Genomic DNA, 18,310 nt, shown 5'->3' with positions numbered 1-18,310 from the left:
AAGAGTCTTACATCTTAGAAATCAACGGTTGTCTCTTGCTTGAACAAAGTACCCAGCTTGCATCAAAAATAACATGCATGGAGACTGCAGAGGAGGAGATATGTGGAAAAATATGGTGTGCATCGGAATCTCCGCTGTGGCACAGATGGTGCACCATTTCTTTCCACGCTACAAGGGGCTTTGGATGATTTCCGGTGTGCAGTCTTGGTTCCTCACTGCAATGCGGGGATCTTTTTGATGCCCAGGGATGATGTGTGGAAATCCTGGGTGTGAGGGATGAAGTCACAGGCATTGCGATGATCTGGTATGGTGATGCGTCGAAGTTTCTGTCGCACGGCAGGCACTGCGTCTATTCTTCACTCAGGAAGTTGGGCTGCGTCGTTCCGGTTCGGCTTTGCATTGATCCAGCAGGTCTGTGTGTCGAAGTTCCGGCCGCAAGGCAGGTGCTGCCTTGATTCTTCACTCGGAAGTCAGGCTGCATCATTCCGGTTCGGTGTGCAGCGATTTTCTCATTGCAAGGCGGGCTGTGTGTAATTTCCGGCAGGCTGTGCGTCCATTTTCGGCACACAAGGAGTTCCTTGAAGAGATGAAGTCTTTTTGTCCCTGATACTTTGGAAAACAGGAGGCAAGCTCAATTCAAGCAGTAGAGAGCACTTCTCAGCAAAGTCAGAGGGCATTAGGGCAGCTGTCCTTCACAGCAAAGTAGTCCAGGTGAGTCCTTTGGGCAGCCAGACAGTTACTCTTGACAGGTTGCAGGTTCAGGTCTAAAAGTGTCTGATTTGTTGGGGTCAGGGACCCAGTTTACATTCCCAAAAATGCCTTTTAAGTGGGGAGACATCAAAGAGTGGTTTTGAAGTGCACAGGGTCCCCTTTCTGTACAGGTCTGTCTGCCAGGGTTCCGGTAGGGGGTATGGCAGTCCATTGTGTGAGGGCAGGCCACTAGCCTTTGAAATGTAAGTGTTAGACCCCCCACCCTTCCAGCCCAGTAAGACCCATTCAGTATGCAGATTAATGCACATGTGTCTGAGTGTCCTGTGTTTGTGATTGTCTGGGTGGAATGCACAAGGGAACGGTCAACCAGCCCAGCCCAGATGTGGAATGGAGACAGGCTGTAAGGCACAGATGGATGTTAAGTGAAGAGAAATGCTCACTTTCTAAAAGTGGCATTTCTAAAATAGTAATATAAAATTCAACTTCACCAATAAGCAGGATTTTGTATTACCATTCAGGCCCTACTAAATATGACCTGGTTACCCTTTCTGATCAGAATCTACCACTCAAACAGTAAATGAGGGTCGCCCTAATGCTATCCTATGAAAGGAGCAGGCCTCACAGCAGTGGAAAACCAATTTAGGAGTTTTCCACTACCAAGACATATAAACCACACATGTATATGTCCTGCCTTTTAAGTACATAGCACCCTGCCCTATGTGTTACCTAGGGGATAACTTAGGGGTGACATATGTAGAAAAAGAGGAATGTAGGGCTTTGCAAGTACTTTTAAATGGCAAGTTGAAGTGGCAATGAAACTGCACACACAGGGCATGCAATGGCAGGCCTGAGCCTTGGTTAGGGGGCTACTTATGTGGGTGGCACAACCAGTTCTGGAGTTCTGCAGGCCCCCTAGTAGCATTCAATTTACAGGCCCTAGGCACTTGTAGTGCACTTTACTAGGGACTTACAAGTAAATGAAATATGCCAATTAGGTATGAACCAATGTTACCATGTTTGTAGGGCGAGAGCAAATGCACTTTAGCACTAGTTAGCAGTGGTAAAGTGTGCAGAGTCCTAAAACCAGCAAAAACAGTGTCAGAAAAGTGGAGGGAGGCAGGCAAAAAGTTGGGAGATGACAGCCGTAAGGCTGTCAGGTCTAACACAGATGGAACATTTAGGGAAGAGGAAGTTCTCCTAGCCATTCTATCCCTGTCTAGCAATAAGGTGCCAGGACCTGATGGGGTGCCAGTGGATTTGTATGAATCCAGCCCTCCGCTATGAGCCAAAATGTTAACACATGTGTTTAATGCTGTCTGTAAAGCCGAGTTCCCCTCATCCTGGTTGCACTCTATTATTTTGCCAGTATTTAAGAAAGGGGCAAGGGATGACACAAAATGTTATTGGCCGATCTCCCCCTATTGATCCAACAGTGAAGGTGCTGGGGAGAACAGTCTTAGCCAGACTGATTCAAAGAGTAGAGCAGCACAATATAATCTTGAACCTTCAATATGGCTTCAGGGCAGGAAAAGGGGTCATTGAACAATGTTTTAATCTTCATCTTTTAATCCAAAAATGTACGGTGGTCAAGCGCGTGGCATTGCATTTAACCTTCACGGATTTAACAACGCTTTTGATAGAGTCAATACATTGAAACTGTGGTTCCTTTTGATTTCTATGGGGTTGTAGCCCTGCCCAGTCAATTTTTTGCACAACCTGCATGCAGATTTGAGTGTTGTGGTATGTTATAACCATACTGGGAGCCTCTCTTCACCATTCAGCATGCAGTGGGGCTGTATTTTAGCCCTCTTTTTATGTATCCTTTATATTAATGGCCTAGGTCCAGCCTTGGTGCTCTATGTAGGGATATCCTGCAAATGGGGGTTCAGCTTATCCCAGTGCTTCTGTATGCAAACAATGCTGCCCTACTGGCCAGGACAACAGTCAGGCTGCAGCAGTTACTGAGGGGTTATATAGAGTTTATGGAATTGCTGGATTTGAGCACAAATTTTCTTAAATCCCACACCATGGTACTCGGCTCTGGACGGAGAATTAAGAAATTATTTGGGGGTCTTGTTTGACATAAATAGTTCCTGGATACCCCCGCCAAAAGCAAAAGGACATACCTTGACTAGAACAGGAGCAGTCTTGGACTTTACAAAAAGGCTGGGGGCAAGGCCAAAGCAGGCCTTGCTAAAGGTTTAAAGGCAACATGTATTCCAATTGCATGTTAGAGAAGTGAAGTCTGGGAATAGAAGGACTGCAAGGCCCTACAAATTGTGGAAAATAAATTTTCTTGTAGCCTTTATCACTACCCCAATCTGTACCATTATTTATTGTGCACGAAGAACTGGGGATGGGGTACCTAGCAGAGCAGGTGATTCTAGCCCCCTTGGCTCTCTGGATCAGGATTTGGTCTAATCTGGCTCTTGACTTAAACCTGAAGATTGTTAGGGATTGTCTGGCCATGGAGAAAGGGAGCAGAATATGCTGGTTTCAGCACATAAAAAGCTGGTGCGGGAAACTGGGATTCCTGGAGTTGTATGAGTCTCCAAGCACTAAAAATACATTGAAAATGGGCACAAAGGCTGTTTGCGCTAGTGACCAATATGGAGCAAGAAGCCACAGGGTTAGTCAGACCCTCTGTGCGGTCCTTTGTTGTGCTAAAAACTGGTTTCACCATTGAGCCTTATCTGCTTGAAATCAGGAATCCTCACCATAGATTTCTTTTAACCAGATTCAGGTTAACCCTTCTGAATTGGTTGGTAGCAAGGCCCCAGGTGAAACACAATCTTGAGGAGTTGGGCCCTTGTTTGTGCGATAAATGTTCAGTTCAAGATACCCTTCAATTTGTATTAGTGTGTGAACATTTTTGGGCCCCTCATCAATGGTTCATTGTATCTTTGTTAAAAGGGAGGAGGTTCATACAGGCGAGGCCAGCTTTGATATACTCCAGATGTTGGACAGTGTGCAGGAAATGGTCCAGATTGCCAGTTTTTTGTGTGGCTATGTTGAGATGTTTGAGAAGGGCAGGTCCTCAAGATATATGAGGGTGGCTAGGGGGTTTACCCCCTTAGTCAGTTTTAAAATGTTTTAAGATGTAAGCGGTTTTAGAAGTAAATGGATGTTAGAAGTGCAAGTTTTTTGCTTTGTATATAACTTTCAAAAATGTTTTACTTATTGTATTCATTGCTTTCTTGTATGGTTTTAATTAAACGAATAAAGCTGTTTTTGACTTTGACTTTTAGTAAGAATGAACTGCCTTCATTTACTCCATCAAAGCAATGTGAATGTTTTATTATGCCCATGAAATTAAAAAAAATACTCAGATTTTGTAATATGTAAATTTTGCCATATTTAGTGAGATTTTCAGGCGCACATTTTGGGTTAATTTTTACCCTCAATAGACTGGTTTGAACCATTTCATGCTGATATCTTGTGTGACTTCTGAATACGAGGTACACTCGTTTTCATTTTTTATGTGATACCTGTAAGTGTATTTCATTATATTTTTCTTCACATGAAACAGTGTTCGTAATTTAAATGTTGTGATTTAACTATTTAGTGCTGCAATGTCTCAGCTGAGGTCAAGTAGCAAATAATACTCAAACGACTTAAAAAGATAGAAAGTGACAATATGTATTTATTTAAAGTTAGGTTAAAACTTGAGATGGGTTTATTTGGGACCCTTGAAATGATCGAGGATCCCTAGTAAAATAATGTAGAGATGCCTCTCACACTGAAGATGGACTTTTCTTCATACTCTCCTTAATCAAACAGATAGAGGGTAATAAAGAAAAAATTGCACAACCGAATCCTCACCAGATGCAGAGCATGGACAATTCCTATTTTCCCTTAGATAGCCCTTCAAACTTAAAATCTTAAGTGGCCACTAAAAACTGTCCTATTTAGAATTTTGTATATCATATCTTCCGATTGGGTGCCTGTTCCAATTGAGGTGCTTCTCATACCATAACACTGACTTGACTTTGAAGTATGAAATGTCCAATTGTCTCTACCCTGCCCTACCAAAAACCCTAGCCATACCTAGGGCCAGATGTAGGAAAAAAGCAATTTGCGACTTGCAAATTGCGAGTCCCTGCGACTCGCAATTTGCAAGTCGCAAATTGCTATGCAGTACGGTGTCTCAGACACCGACTGCAACTCGCAATGGGGTCGCAATGACCCACCTCATGAATATTCATGAGGTGGGTCGCAAATTGCGGCCCCATTGCGAGTATAGGCACTCGCTAACATGGAGGCCTGCTGACGTCAGCAGACCTCCATGTTAGCGACCTGCTTTTAAATAAAGCAGTTTTTTTTTTTTGAAGTGTAGCCCGTTTTCCTTAAGGGAAAACGAGCTGCACTTCAAAAAAAAACGAAAACTTTAGTTTCGGTTTTTTTTCAGGGCAGGGAGTGGTCCCTTGGTTGTTGAGTTTGTAGGTTGTTGAGTTTGTAGGGGGTGGGGGCATTGCTATTTGAATTAGATTGTTTTTTAAATTTAATGTCAATTTGTTTTTTATTGTTAATTGTAATTGATTATTAATTATGGGTTACATTATATCATGTAAATGATTTAATTAATTAATTATTGCATAATTATTGTACTGTTTTTTTCCTGTAGTATGTTTGTATATGTATTATACGTTTATTACATATATTTGCAATGCTGTGTTCTTTTTTAAGATTAGGTAACAAGAAAATAAATATACAATATTTTTATATTAATTGATCTTTATATATACTTTATTCATTGGTCATTAATTATGTGTTTTATATTTATTATTATTTATTTTTGTATTTATCTTAAGGTACATGTTTGTGAAATTTTCTTTGTGAATATTTGTTACTCAAATGTATTCTTATTAGGTATTACTTGAAGTTATGAGTAGTGATTTCATATTTGTGTTATTTTTTAGTTAAGGGAGTAGATATTCTTCCATGTAGTTTTATAAATGTTAATATTAATTTAATTGATATATTTTTTATTTTTGTTAAAAATATATATTTTATAAGTATAGGAATGTGATATTGTAGTGGTGAAAATGTTTGACACAATATATATGGCAACAAGAGAAGAGTCAACAGATCTACATCTAACATTGCATAATCCAACACCTTGTTATGGGCATAAATGTTTAAATAATTAACATTTAACATAAAGGTTAACCAATGCAAGGTGTGACAGCTCCACATTGCTGTTTCATTCCTAATGTAGTCACAGGTAGCTAACACATTTTCCTGAGCGTCACTCAAACACTATTTATGGGGACCAGAGCTGTGATTGCAACAAGTAGGGATTTCCCAATTCCTGACCCCAGTGCTTTCTCCAAAGCAAACACAGCCGACTGAGTGCACACGGGACAGACCGGTGCACAAGAGACCTGACCTTTCTTTCGCTGTCTACGGCCCTGGCCTAAATTCAGGACAGGGCTGTTGGCAGCGAATGCTGCCAGGCCTGTTGTTCACCATCCTGCCCTATGTGCACTGCACACTGGGTAGGCCGGTGCCTAAGAGGTCTCAAACAGAAGCTTTCGCTCCCTACGGCCCTGGCCTGAATTCAGGCCAGGGCCGTAGGCAGCGAGAGCTGCCGTTTCAGTCCTTGTTTGTGCACCAGTGTGTACAAACAACTACAACAAAAGAGACAAGGGCTTATCTGGATCCTCGTCGTCTGACAAGTCCTCTCAGCGACTGCCTCCCTCCTCTGCTCCAGTGAACGCTGCAGCCCAGTTATGGGCTGCACAGTGCAAGCGTAGACTGCCTGCGCTTGCGCTGTGAAGCGCATACTGGGTTGCAGTGCGCATCGGGTGAGCTTCGCTCTGCTGGTGGGGCTAGCTGAGTTTTTTGGACAACTCTGCACTACAGACAGAGTGCTGAGTTAAAAAAAACTCTATTAGCTCTGCCAACACAGCAGAGCTCCCCGCACACCGCTATTTTTCTTGTCTCATATTCTCAACATTCTGTGCATTCGGTTGACCTCGTTTTGAATTACTCAACAAGACAAGGCCTTTGCCCTATCTTCTTCTCATGGATTTCTGCTTCTTTGTATGCCTTCTCTCTGCTAGTGGGTTGAATTTGGTGCTGATCTTGACACGAGTATTATTCATCACATCAAGCCCAATATCTCTCCAGAGGTAGGGTATATCTGTCTTTCTGACCATGTGCCTGCCTTTTTGTTGTCGGTCCTGTTTACATTCACCCTTTTTAAAGTTCTCAGTCCTTCTGTCTTTGTTTTCAAACTGCATCCTTCCTTCTTGGATTTTGGGCCAATAGGTTTTGTCAGAGGCATCTACATAAAGATAGATCTTCAAACGTCAGTTGTACCAAGTACCAGCTTTGGATTTTCTCTTCACCCAATCCCTGTTTTTTTCAATTGCAAGCACATATTAGTCTCACCGAGGTCGAGCCACTTTTATCACCACGTTCTTACTTTTGGAATGTCAATGTTTAATGTTTTCAGGTCTTGACTTGTACTTGTAGACCAGTAATCTGAGCTCTGATAGCCCTCTAGATTATCCATTCCTTGTTTTGGGTGTGTGGAGGGGTACCTAGCTAGCACTAAGATGAAGTTACCCCTCTCTGTCTTTCTCATCGGGCTACATATTAACCATTTATCCTTCTTATTTGACCGTAGTTGCCAGGAAGTATACTGCAAAGTATGGCTTCTACAAACAACGTTCATAATAGTACTTGCAATGTATCTGTGCAAGAGTTTTTCCAAAAAGTGCCATGATTACTTTCTCCAACTTGTGATAGAAAGAGGGTCTAATAATAAAGAGCGCTGAAAAGTACAAGCAGGGTGTGAGTTTAGAGTTTCAGAAATATTCAGGTCTAAACAGAGTGGTGCATGGTATGATACGAGAATCATACGGAAGTGTACCTCTGACATTCTTGTTAGTTGTCTACTCTTCAAGAAATAATAAATAAGTGAGTACTATAAATGTACTAGGGAGAAATAGGCATATGACCTTTTTTTCTGGGCATTTTTATCTTCATAGATGAATTCGGTCCATCCCATCTTTAAAGTCAAACATGTCATTTGACTCTGCCACCTCTTATATGAGGTATCCTTTCTGGGGCTAAGGATGCAGTTAAAATCGCCTATCGAATGAATGGGCCACTAAGCAAAATTAATTACAAGCAATCTGCTCAGATTTTACCTGATCCTGCTTAAAGAAAAAATTGAGACCATTTACATTGATTATTACTATTTATATCTCCTTAGTCAAGAACGAAAAAGAGAGAAACAAAAGCATAGCTACTACGTTACCCAGGTCCAAGCCTGATGTGCTGTTCCAATCTAGATCTTTTTCCTTTGAAGTCTGGGAGTGGTAGTCTTGTTTCATGATGGAATAAACAAGACCATAAGTCCTAGAATTCAAAGAGAAAAACCTGGACTGGAGCAGCACATCATTCATGGACCTCAGAAACTTGGCAGGGCTGCAAAAGAGAATGATGCAGTAAAAAAGGCGAAACTCTTTTTATAATCATTCAAAACACTACTTTTTATGTCTTCAGAACCTGCACCCCGCCCATCCTACACTTTCCTAATTCAGTGTTCCCCTCCTTGTTACTCTCTCTCAGAACCCCAATCCACATCCCACCATTCCTTGGTCAAACCCCACCAGCTGCTATGTAGGGTCCTTTCCTCCACAATCAGAAGCATCTGACCAGTCATCTATTTACCTCATCAGTCATTGAAAAAATAACTGAATACAAACAGAAATTTAGATGAATAATGCTTAAAGCCATTGTGTAAGAAAGTGTATATTTTGCTCTAGCTCAGAAATAACCTAATAACCATCCAGTTCATTTTCAGAGAGGACCATGAAACCAGCATTACAGGAATGGAAATGGCACAAAACTCTGCCATACGTGTCTGCATTTTGCTAATGTACTTCAGTTTTCCATGCAAGATCAAGAAACACAGAAAATTAATATCCCTTTCTATAGCTATGATACAGCCGTTTTTCCCAGCCACACATATATTTTTCTCATTCATATTCAAATCTTGAAAATAAGAAATAAGTCTGCAAGATCTGTTGTTGGGTTTTGGTCAGCTAGATGAAAGTTGGTGTCCTCTGGTGATGGACATTCTTTTTCCCGTCATGGGGCCTTGATAATCCTTCAGCAGGTATTTTTGCATGAAGTTCAGTGACCCCTGAAATCAAGTTTTTTTTTTGCACTTCCCTCTGCCCTAGCTGGAATACCTATGATTTGCAATTTGAGATATGTGTTCTCCAGATTCTCCCATTTTTCCAAATAGTTTTCATCTGATGTTGAATATCCTTTTGGTATTATTTCACAGCATAATTTAGAGAAAGTCACTCTTGCTTCAACTTGCCGCTCCTCTCTTGCTGTATTCCCCACCCATCAGTCCCCCAGCCCCATACATATGCAGTGCATGCTTATAAATCATGTTAGCTCACTAAGAACAAAGGGCCTCATTTACAACAATTTGACGTATTGGCTCCGATGCGTTCGATTTCTTGTGCTGCCCGACGACCCCCTAATGATGCCATGGATGCTCTGTATTCACAATTCAGAGCTCCATGATGCACTTTTTTCACAGATGAATCAGAAATTCTGACGCATCTGTGATGCTAAACTCACGCATTGCTGAACTAGCATCAAAAACATGCAGAATGATGCAGTGAAATGTTGTAAATTTCACTGCGTTAGTTCTGTGTGGCTTTTCCTTTCGGAATGCCTACCTTGCATACATTATATCTAGCACATGTATAACGTGATGCAAGGCTTTACAAACTGACTCACTGGGCCCAATGCATCAGTTTGCAAATGTGGAGCAGTGGAGCGCACTGCGTCCACCACCGTTGCGTCAAAAAAAATGTGGCAGCGGTGGTGCAAAGGCATTTTAAATGAGGCCCAAAGTTGGTAAAGCATGGCACTGGGAAAGGCACCAGCAGATCCAAGTGAATCAGTATCTATTTAGCGTACAGTGCTCAAAGACCTGGAGTACTGAGGGGCAAGACACAAAGCATGAGAGCACTGGTCCAGGATCCGAGGTTAGCTGAAGTTAGTTGATGTGAATCTCTTTGCATCACCTTTAATCCTGGTGTTCATCAGCCTCAAACATGGGATCTCTCACATCACCAAAGTGAAGCAAATGATGAAATTCTATGTCTTAAGGTTGGCGGGAATTAAACCCTCAGAACAGCAGTTTTGTCGGAGGGATGTTCTAGGAAAGTGTTTGCTGCTCTGTCACCCCATTTCACTGAGGTAAGTTGTTGTGGATGTCATAAATGTCATACATTTCTGGCCGTATAACTGTCTGAACTGAGCCTGTACCCCACCAGGAGTAATCAGCAGTGCATTGATTACCTGCCTGACTCCAATCTGCATTTTTTGTTATACAACGTTCTTTTTTTACCTTCGTTAAGTTGTAGTCATCCCTTTTGCAGGTGGGTCTACTTATTTATTTATTTTTTTGAGTTTTTAAAGCGTGCTGACTTGGTCCGAGGGGAGTCAGAGCACTGTAAAATTAGGTCTTATAAAACCAAAGAGCACCAGTACTTTGGATGTACGTGAAAAGATAGTATTAGAATCAGTGAATTGTAGGAAACGTGGTTAAATGGTACAGTGTACAATATGATAGAATCAGAGACGGAGTGGGTTGTAGCTTGACCTAGGAAGGTAACCTAGGAATGAATTTCAGAAATAATGAGGCAATGATGAGCGATAATTAGTTGCAAATAAGCAGGAGATGGTGGGAGAAAATGTGGTGGGAGATAAGATGGCAGGTGAAGCGGAAAGAGAAATGCAGGAAGTTGAACATGGTACAGTTCGGAAGTGAAAATAGGGGAAGAAGGAGTTATCCAAACATGATCTCGAGTAACTAAAGGTATTAGAGTAGTATTGATTTTTAAAGATGCTTTTGAGGGAAAAGAAGGACAGCACCAGTCTATGCTTCCAGGAAAAAACTTCCTGATGTTTAGAGTGTAGTCCAAGAAGGAACAAAATAATTTCTCTTTTGTCAGGGCAGAGATTCCAATCACAATATAGACCTACAGCGCAGAGCATTATAGCCACCAGAATAGTAAGTGTGTTGGATAGTGATACAAGCTCCATTACAAACGCAGCAGACCTCCGTTGTAGTCATTTGAGTTATTTAAAGTGCTGGTGGAATGTGGTTGAACTTTGTATCTGAAATTAGTCTTCCTGCAGCATGTAGAATGAGTTTTAGGCATGGGAATCTGATTGGCTGAAAACTTTGCTATAGGGCACAGGGCACCATTTGCTTTGCCACGTTCATTTGCTTCACTATTGCAGAGCTGAGGTTGTTCATTTGGGGAAGAAATGTTTTGCAAGAAAACTTCTAATGTATTTGAAGTTCAATAAGTCAATTGGATGAGAGCTTGGTTGTAGGTTTCATGCATTAGAGGTAGTGATCCTAAGTGATCTTCCACCACAATTAGGCCCAGGTTTAAGAAAAGTGGTGCATCATGTTATGAAGCACCACTTTTCTTAAGGCCCATTGCCCCCCCTAACGTTACCATGTGTGTGCTGTATTTAAGATACAGCGCACCCTGGAGCAGGTAAGGAAAAATAGCGTCATAATTTTTTATGCTCTTGTTGAGACCCATTAAAAATAATGATGTGCCTCCTTTTAACGCCTGCTCTGTGCAGGCATTAAAAATGCTGCAGTGGAATCTCATAGATTTCACTGCACCATATTTGTGGGCTCCCTTGCAGGAAAATGTACCCATGCCTACATTAATCCTGGTGCAGGCATAATGTGGCACAAGGGTTTACAAAGTGGCGAAATGCGTTCATTACACCACTTTTTATATATGGCGCTGCATTTTTGCCACCCTATTACCACATTAGCATAAAGAAAATGACGTTAATATGTTGATAGCTGCCACTAGGCCCTTCTTAAATTTGGGCCTTAGTTTGCATGTGTCTGGGGGGTGGCAAGAAGCTTGGTTAGCATTTCCCTTTTGGGCATAATATTACTGAGCAGAATCATCATTTTAATCAAATTAGATTTTTTCCTCCACAGCCCTTTACCAAAATACATAGATACCTAAACTCAGTGTTACATTTTAAAGGGGTCAATCTCATGCAATCTGTGGTATAGCACTGAAAGTATAAGATTGCAATGCAGTAGAAGTTACCACAAAATTCTGCAAGACATCTTAAGCTGATGAAGTGTCTGCCTGTGCCCAGAATTTGGTTTGCTTTTCACTAAAGCCCCCTTTCAACTGTACAAGTGCTGTATTTTTCTTGTGCTGATCACAGGGGTGGCCAAGCCTAGCACCTTCGATGTGGCTTCCAGCCTGCCTATCTGCTACCTCCATAAAACACCATCAATGATGTTTTTCTCCTTCGTCCTCTTTCACAAACCTCGTACAGCCCAAAACCACTTTGCAATTTACTGTCACATATTCTGGCTTTTTGCTAATATGTTTTCAGGCATCACTGTTTAGATAGAATGTTTTTCTTATTTTTACCTTTAATCTTATGCATCCCATGTAGAGCAGCTCGTATTAGCATGGATATAAAAGCTCAGTGGATGCAAAACTGGTAAAAGGTATCTGAAAGATATCAATACCCAAAGTTTCCTAGTAACCTTAATGTCATAAAACACTGTTACAAAAAGCGTGCGAATGTTTTAGATGAGAAGGTGAAATTGGAGTTGTGGATGGACTCTGCATATTTGGCCAATTATGAGATTTGAGTTTTTTAAGGTGTACTTTAAGGCACTGCTGGCTGCGTGGTTTCGCTTGTGCTCACATTAGGTTCTGCCAGCACCATCATGGATTTGGTCTGAGAGTCATAAAAGAATAGCTAGTTCTAGCACCTCCCACTTTGGGTGCTTATTATGGTGGTATCCAACAAGAATGTGTCTTCAGTGCCCCAGTGCAGGTACAGAGTGGTGTCCAACCAGCAGTGGTGGTAAGAAGGAGCATTAGTGTGCCTCATAGGTAAGTAGACGATTCTGGGAGATGAGGGGGCGCGCTAAATGCTGTTATGGGCACATTGTTCTGCTGTTTGAAGCAACTAACAAATTTGCCTGGAAGAGACCCGTAATGTGTGAACTATGTGCAGCGATGGAGTCGGCAATTCCATTTTCCAGTTTCCCCAAATCCGTTCTCAGTAATGTGTAATTGCTAGAAAATAAGAGGAGATACCTGCGAGAATTGTTGCCTTCTGGACAGGTTTCCCCACTCCTATTACCAGATTCACGTCTCGCAACAGTGTACAAACCTTTGGCTTAACACGGCTTGGTCTTCCTTGCAACCTGCGCCGGATGTTTCGATTCTGGTTACTTTTTTGGTTTTTCCAGACTGTACTTGTTTATCCATTGCTCGTTGAACTGTTGGACTTGCAGGTTTTGCTGATTGCTGAATTGTAGGCGCCAATCCCTTACCAGACACTAACAAGTGTGTTTTTAGCCCTGCTCCCGACCAGTAAATACACTTTCCTTCAGCCCACTGCCTCCCGGAATAGTTGATCTCAACTTAATTGTGGGCGTTTTGTGGTCTTGCGTACAGCCTGCATATGGCTTCCACTTGTGCTCTGTAATCAGCGTTACATCTGGAGGACGTCTCTGTTATTGCCATTAAGCTGATGCAACTCGAGCTCGGTCAGGCCTCGGATCTCTTTTCTCATCACAAGGTGACGACAGACTCTTAAGCAAATACAGCTGTGTGTCACTTTCAGCGTATCGCTAAAGAGATAGCAGGAGTTCGACGCTCTAATCAGGAGACAATGCTGAACAGCAGTGCAAGGTACGTGGCATGTGAAACGCTATGCTTAACACGAGAGAAGGCACTTCACGCTGAAACACATACTTGTGTGAACTGTTTCAACATTTGCAAGCTAGTAGACCACGTGCCTCCAAATCATTATATGAGTTGTCAATTATAATTACACTTGCACGGTGCTGTAATGAATACATCCCATTGGCTCCATGTTGAACACTGCTTTGGAAATAACTTATTAGAGTTGAGTTCTGGCATCATAATGCAGCCAAAAGAAAAAGCAGGGCAAAGAGCATAGCTAAAGCGGAGTGGTCAAACAACAAAATCTGGCTTTTATATCTGTTTTTTTTTTATATGAGCAGTGATCAACATAAATTTGATATTAATGTGAACATGTTTATATTTTGCAGGCTTTAGGTAGTTATAGGAAAGATTGAGGGCTCGATTGTGACTTTGGTGGTCGAATCCCCAGACTGCCATGTTGGTGGTGCTAAAAAGTGCTGTGCAGGTGGACCCTAGACCGCTGTACTACGAAGCAAACAGGCACGACTGACACTCGCCAAGCAAAAAAGGCATACCACCAGTGGGGCAGCGGCTTGTATCTAGGCTGTCTGACCTCCAGCATTGTCAGTGCCAGAGCCAACCACTGAGCCTATTACAAACACACAGTCGCAATATAGGTGTCCTCGCAGTGGTTAGCCAATGGCGGTCGACCACCACAGTACGCGTCCAGCAGGGTAACAAAGAAGTGCACATAGGATGAATTCAAAACCAGCTGACACACATTGGTCCAGTGTACACACCTGCACATCACACTATAAAACACACACCCTTCACAGACCACAATCCTTTGCATTTCCTCAAGGAGCCAAAGAACCAGAACCGCTGTTTATTGAATTTTTTATCCATTAGGCAGCCCATTTTTCAACCATCATATAAAACACCCTACACACACTTTTGTCCATTCCCTCTTTATTTCACTTCCCCTGTTAAGGAAGTCCCTGTCAACCACTTTATTTGTCTGCCATGTGACGTTCCAAAAATCCCCATTTTTCAGAAGATGAGTTGAGAATCAAGGTGGGTGAAATCATCAGAGTAGAGCCACAATTGTTTGGAGCCCAAGTCCAGCACTCTCCTCTCAGAAGTGAAATGGAAATATGGGACAGGCTAGTTGAAAGAGTGAATGCTGCAGGCACAACCCTACACCCAAACAAGGATATTAGGAAGAGATGGAATGACCTCAGGGGCAAGGTCCATTCTCCGGTCTCCAGGCAGAAGCTGAAGGCCAAGAAGACTGGTGGTGGCCCTCCCAGTGTCCCATTAAGACTCTTTCCCTGAAAGGAAAAGGTCCTAGACATTCTGCCAACTGAGGGCTTGACAGGAATGCCTGGGGAGTGGAGTCTGGTAAGTTACAATACAAAAACTGTCACAAAACTGCAATGTCCTGCATGTTCACAGCTCAGCTTTTGCCACTTTTGGGAAGTAGAGGGACTGACCTGACTCCCAGGAGGGCATGTTTCTATAACTCCAAACACTAGCTCAGTGTTCACTTGGTCCAATAACTCTGTAAGTGAACTCCCAAATGATATGTACTCACGTAGGAGGATACCATATGTCAAATGTTGGGAAGTAGAGGGAGTGATCGGACTGCTAAGGCCAGAGGCCCTGTTTTTGTAACTGCCAACACAAGCCCAGTGGTCACTTGGCCCAATACATCTGTTAGTGAACTCCCACATGCTCCCACATATCATTTGTGCAGTGTGTGTAGAAGAGAGAGTGCCCTGACTTCAACTCCCATGAGACCCTGTTTCTGTAACTCCAAACACCAGCCAAGTGTTCACATGGCCCAATACATCTGTTAGTTAACACCTACATGAAGTTTACTCACCTCGGAGGATACCATATGTCAAGTGTTGGGAAATAGAGGGAGTGGCCTAACTGCAACTCCCAGGAGACCCTGTTTCTGTAACTCCAACCACCAGCACAGCGTGCACTTGTCTAAATGCCCTTGTTTGCTAACTTTCAGTTGAAGTGTACTCACTTGGGAGGATACCATTTAAATAGTGTGTGTAGTCGAGAGAGTGACCTGACTGAAACTCCCAGGAGGCCCTGTTTCAGTTACTCCAACCACCAGCACAATGTGCACTCTTCTAAATACCCTTGTTTGCTAACTCTCAATTGAAGCTTACTCACCTGGGAGTGACCAATACACAGATCATGCTCAACTCAGAGATGAGTCTGTCTACCTAGCCTAGCTCCATCTTGACCTGCTAACCCAAGATGAAACTACTGAGGAAACGAATGACACCTTACCCAGTGTATATAACAAGTATTCCTAAGGTCTCAAGCTGCACCACCATATTGGTATTGGCAGCAGACACATTGACACAACACTGTGCACATAATGACTCCAATCTCATATACAACAAAGTCCTTCGTTTGCCTGCATCCCACTCAACTAGGCCTCCAATTGGTCAAAGCCATATTTTGCCTCTCCACTGTGTTGGCTTCACTGATGGTAAGGCGTCATTTTCAGGCCATCTTCCAAAGTGCAATTGATCTGCACATCTCATCAGGTGCTTGAGTCAAATAGGTTAGGCATGCTTCACACATCTCATGAAAAATACTCCAGTACCATGGTAACTTGGCACAATAGGATTACCTACAACTTAGCTAAGCCCAATATCTCTGCTTACTGTAACACAAAACCTTTGGAAATAGATGTCACAAATCAACCAATAACAGTGTACATTTTTCATCAATAGGTGGATCTGCCACTGAGCACATAGAGGCCACAGAACAGACTACTACTACACCCCTGGATGAAGCCCACAGTGACGACAACACTCCTAGGCTTGTGGATGTGGAAGGAGGTCCTGACACATCTGGGCAACCTGGTCAGGCAGCAACAATGAGTCTCCCTGTGCCCAAAATATCACCTCCCAGCCCTGCTGCTTCAACATCCCAGTCAAGGATGTGCCCCCCAAACCTGTGTACCTAGCACACTTTTCGCCATCTTGTGACTCTCAGTCCTGGATCCTGAGGTGCAACTCAACACTCTAGACACTGAGGATCCAGGGTCCAGTTGGAGAGAGCACCCTCTGCCAAGGGTACAGGATCGTGGGGGTAGGGTGTGTGGGAGGGATGCTGTGGGCCAGCGGAGTAAGGACACTGGGGCTGCTGTCAGCCAGGACACCACCAGTCACTTCTTGGGGGTCTTTCAAGAGTGCCAAGGTGTGATTGGCTAGCTGCAGAGGGTTGTGATTGAAATAAGCATTGGCAAAGCCAATAGGTTTCACCTTTGTTTTTTCTTTGGCATTCTATCTTACTAACTGGATTATAGGTATTAGAAAAAAGTCATAGTTATGTTTGTTTTAAATTTGATAAATCGTTAATGGTTGTTTATGATGTTATGCATGTTGAATTATTATTCCAGGGTTCCAATCTCGTAATTTGTACCTTATTTAAAATGGAACTGTACTAGAGTATAGTAATGTGTAGTTAGTAATGTGGCACTACACCTGCTGCACCATTCAGATCTTGCCCCTTTTAACTACAAGGTAACCGCAATTGTGACTGCCTGGTTAGTAGTAAGAATATTTGGTGTTTAGAGGAGCTGTGACAACTTTTGTCCCCTGTGCCACTGTACCCGCTGCACCATTCAAATCATGACCTTAATGCCTGTAACATAACTAAACTTGTAACTGCCTGTTTAGAAGTAACATATAATAATAATCTGTGTTTAGTGGGGTTCCTAGAGCTTTTTGGCGTGATGCCACTACACCTACTGCACCATTCAAATCATGACCCTAGTGCCTGCAAGATAACTGCATTTATGACTATCTTTTTAGTAGTAAAATATTGTAATATTTCGTGCTTAGAGGAGTTATGACAAATTTTGGCTCCGGTGCCACTGCACCTCCTTCACCATTCAAATCATGACCATGGTGCCTGCAACTTAACTTCACTTGTAACTGCCTGTTAAGAGGTCACTGAGAGAATAACAATTTGAAATGGAAGGTTGTCCAATTATACAAATTACTTTTCTTTTCAAATGAGTGAGTGGTAATTTAAGAAATGAACAAATAATTTTAATATTTACAACTGTTATTCATCAAAAATGTAATTATGAATAAATGAAAAATACAGCATAATGAGCCAACTTGTTATTTGCTTTACAAACATTAACAAGTAACTAATCACCATAAGCCAGAAGGTGAAATTAGAGCGCGCTCCATGCACCGGCAGAAGCAGAACAGAAGAGCAAGAGTGACCTGCTAGCCAATAGGAAGCAAGTAAATTCAAGTGTCGTTGGAGCCACATTTGAATGAACAAATGGGAAGCTCAGGTAAGTAAGGGGCGAGTAGGGGTAGGTTCTAATAATTTCTTTTAGTAACATAAGACTTTGCAAGCACAGCACAAGAACAGTGCAGGCAAAACCTAAAAATAGATGCCCATAATACCGATATGGGCGCCTTCACATGGGTGTTGGGGGATATTAACACCACACTGATAAGGGCTTTACTCCCAACATCTACCCCTTCCTGTGTGGCAACTACATCATGCCAAAATACATCTGTGACAGACACAGGGAGGGAGACCCTGACAAAGGCACAAACAGTTGCAGATATCCCTGCCTCTGCTGCAGCTGAGTCCCCCCACCCTGCTCACAATCAAGGACATCCAGCAAAGAATACAAGAGGTGCGGATGGCGAGAGACCCACCACTGCTAGCAATAATCCTCTTTCTTAGGGTCCTCCTTTGTGTTTCACACATTCACTCTGTGGACTGATCATGAACCATCTTCCATTTCCAATGAGAGAAGTACTCTGGACGTTAGACTTGCAATGGTTTGGCATCTACTCCAATGA

Source organism: Pleurodeles waltl, chromosome 4_2 (genome assembly GCF_031143425.1).
Source record: "Pleurodeles waltl isolate 20211129_DDA chromosome 4_2, aPleWal1.hap1.20221129, whole genome shotgun sequence".
NCBI classification, from domain to species: Eukaryota; Metazoa; Chordata; class Amphibia; order Caudata; family Salamandridae; genus Pleurodeles; species Pleurodeles waltl.
The sequence above is the reverse complement of the archived record's forward strand: the minus strand, read 5'-3'. Positions refer to the sequence as shown.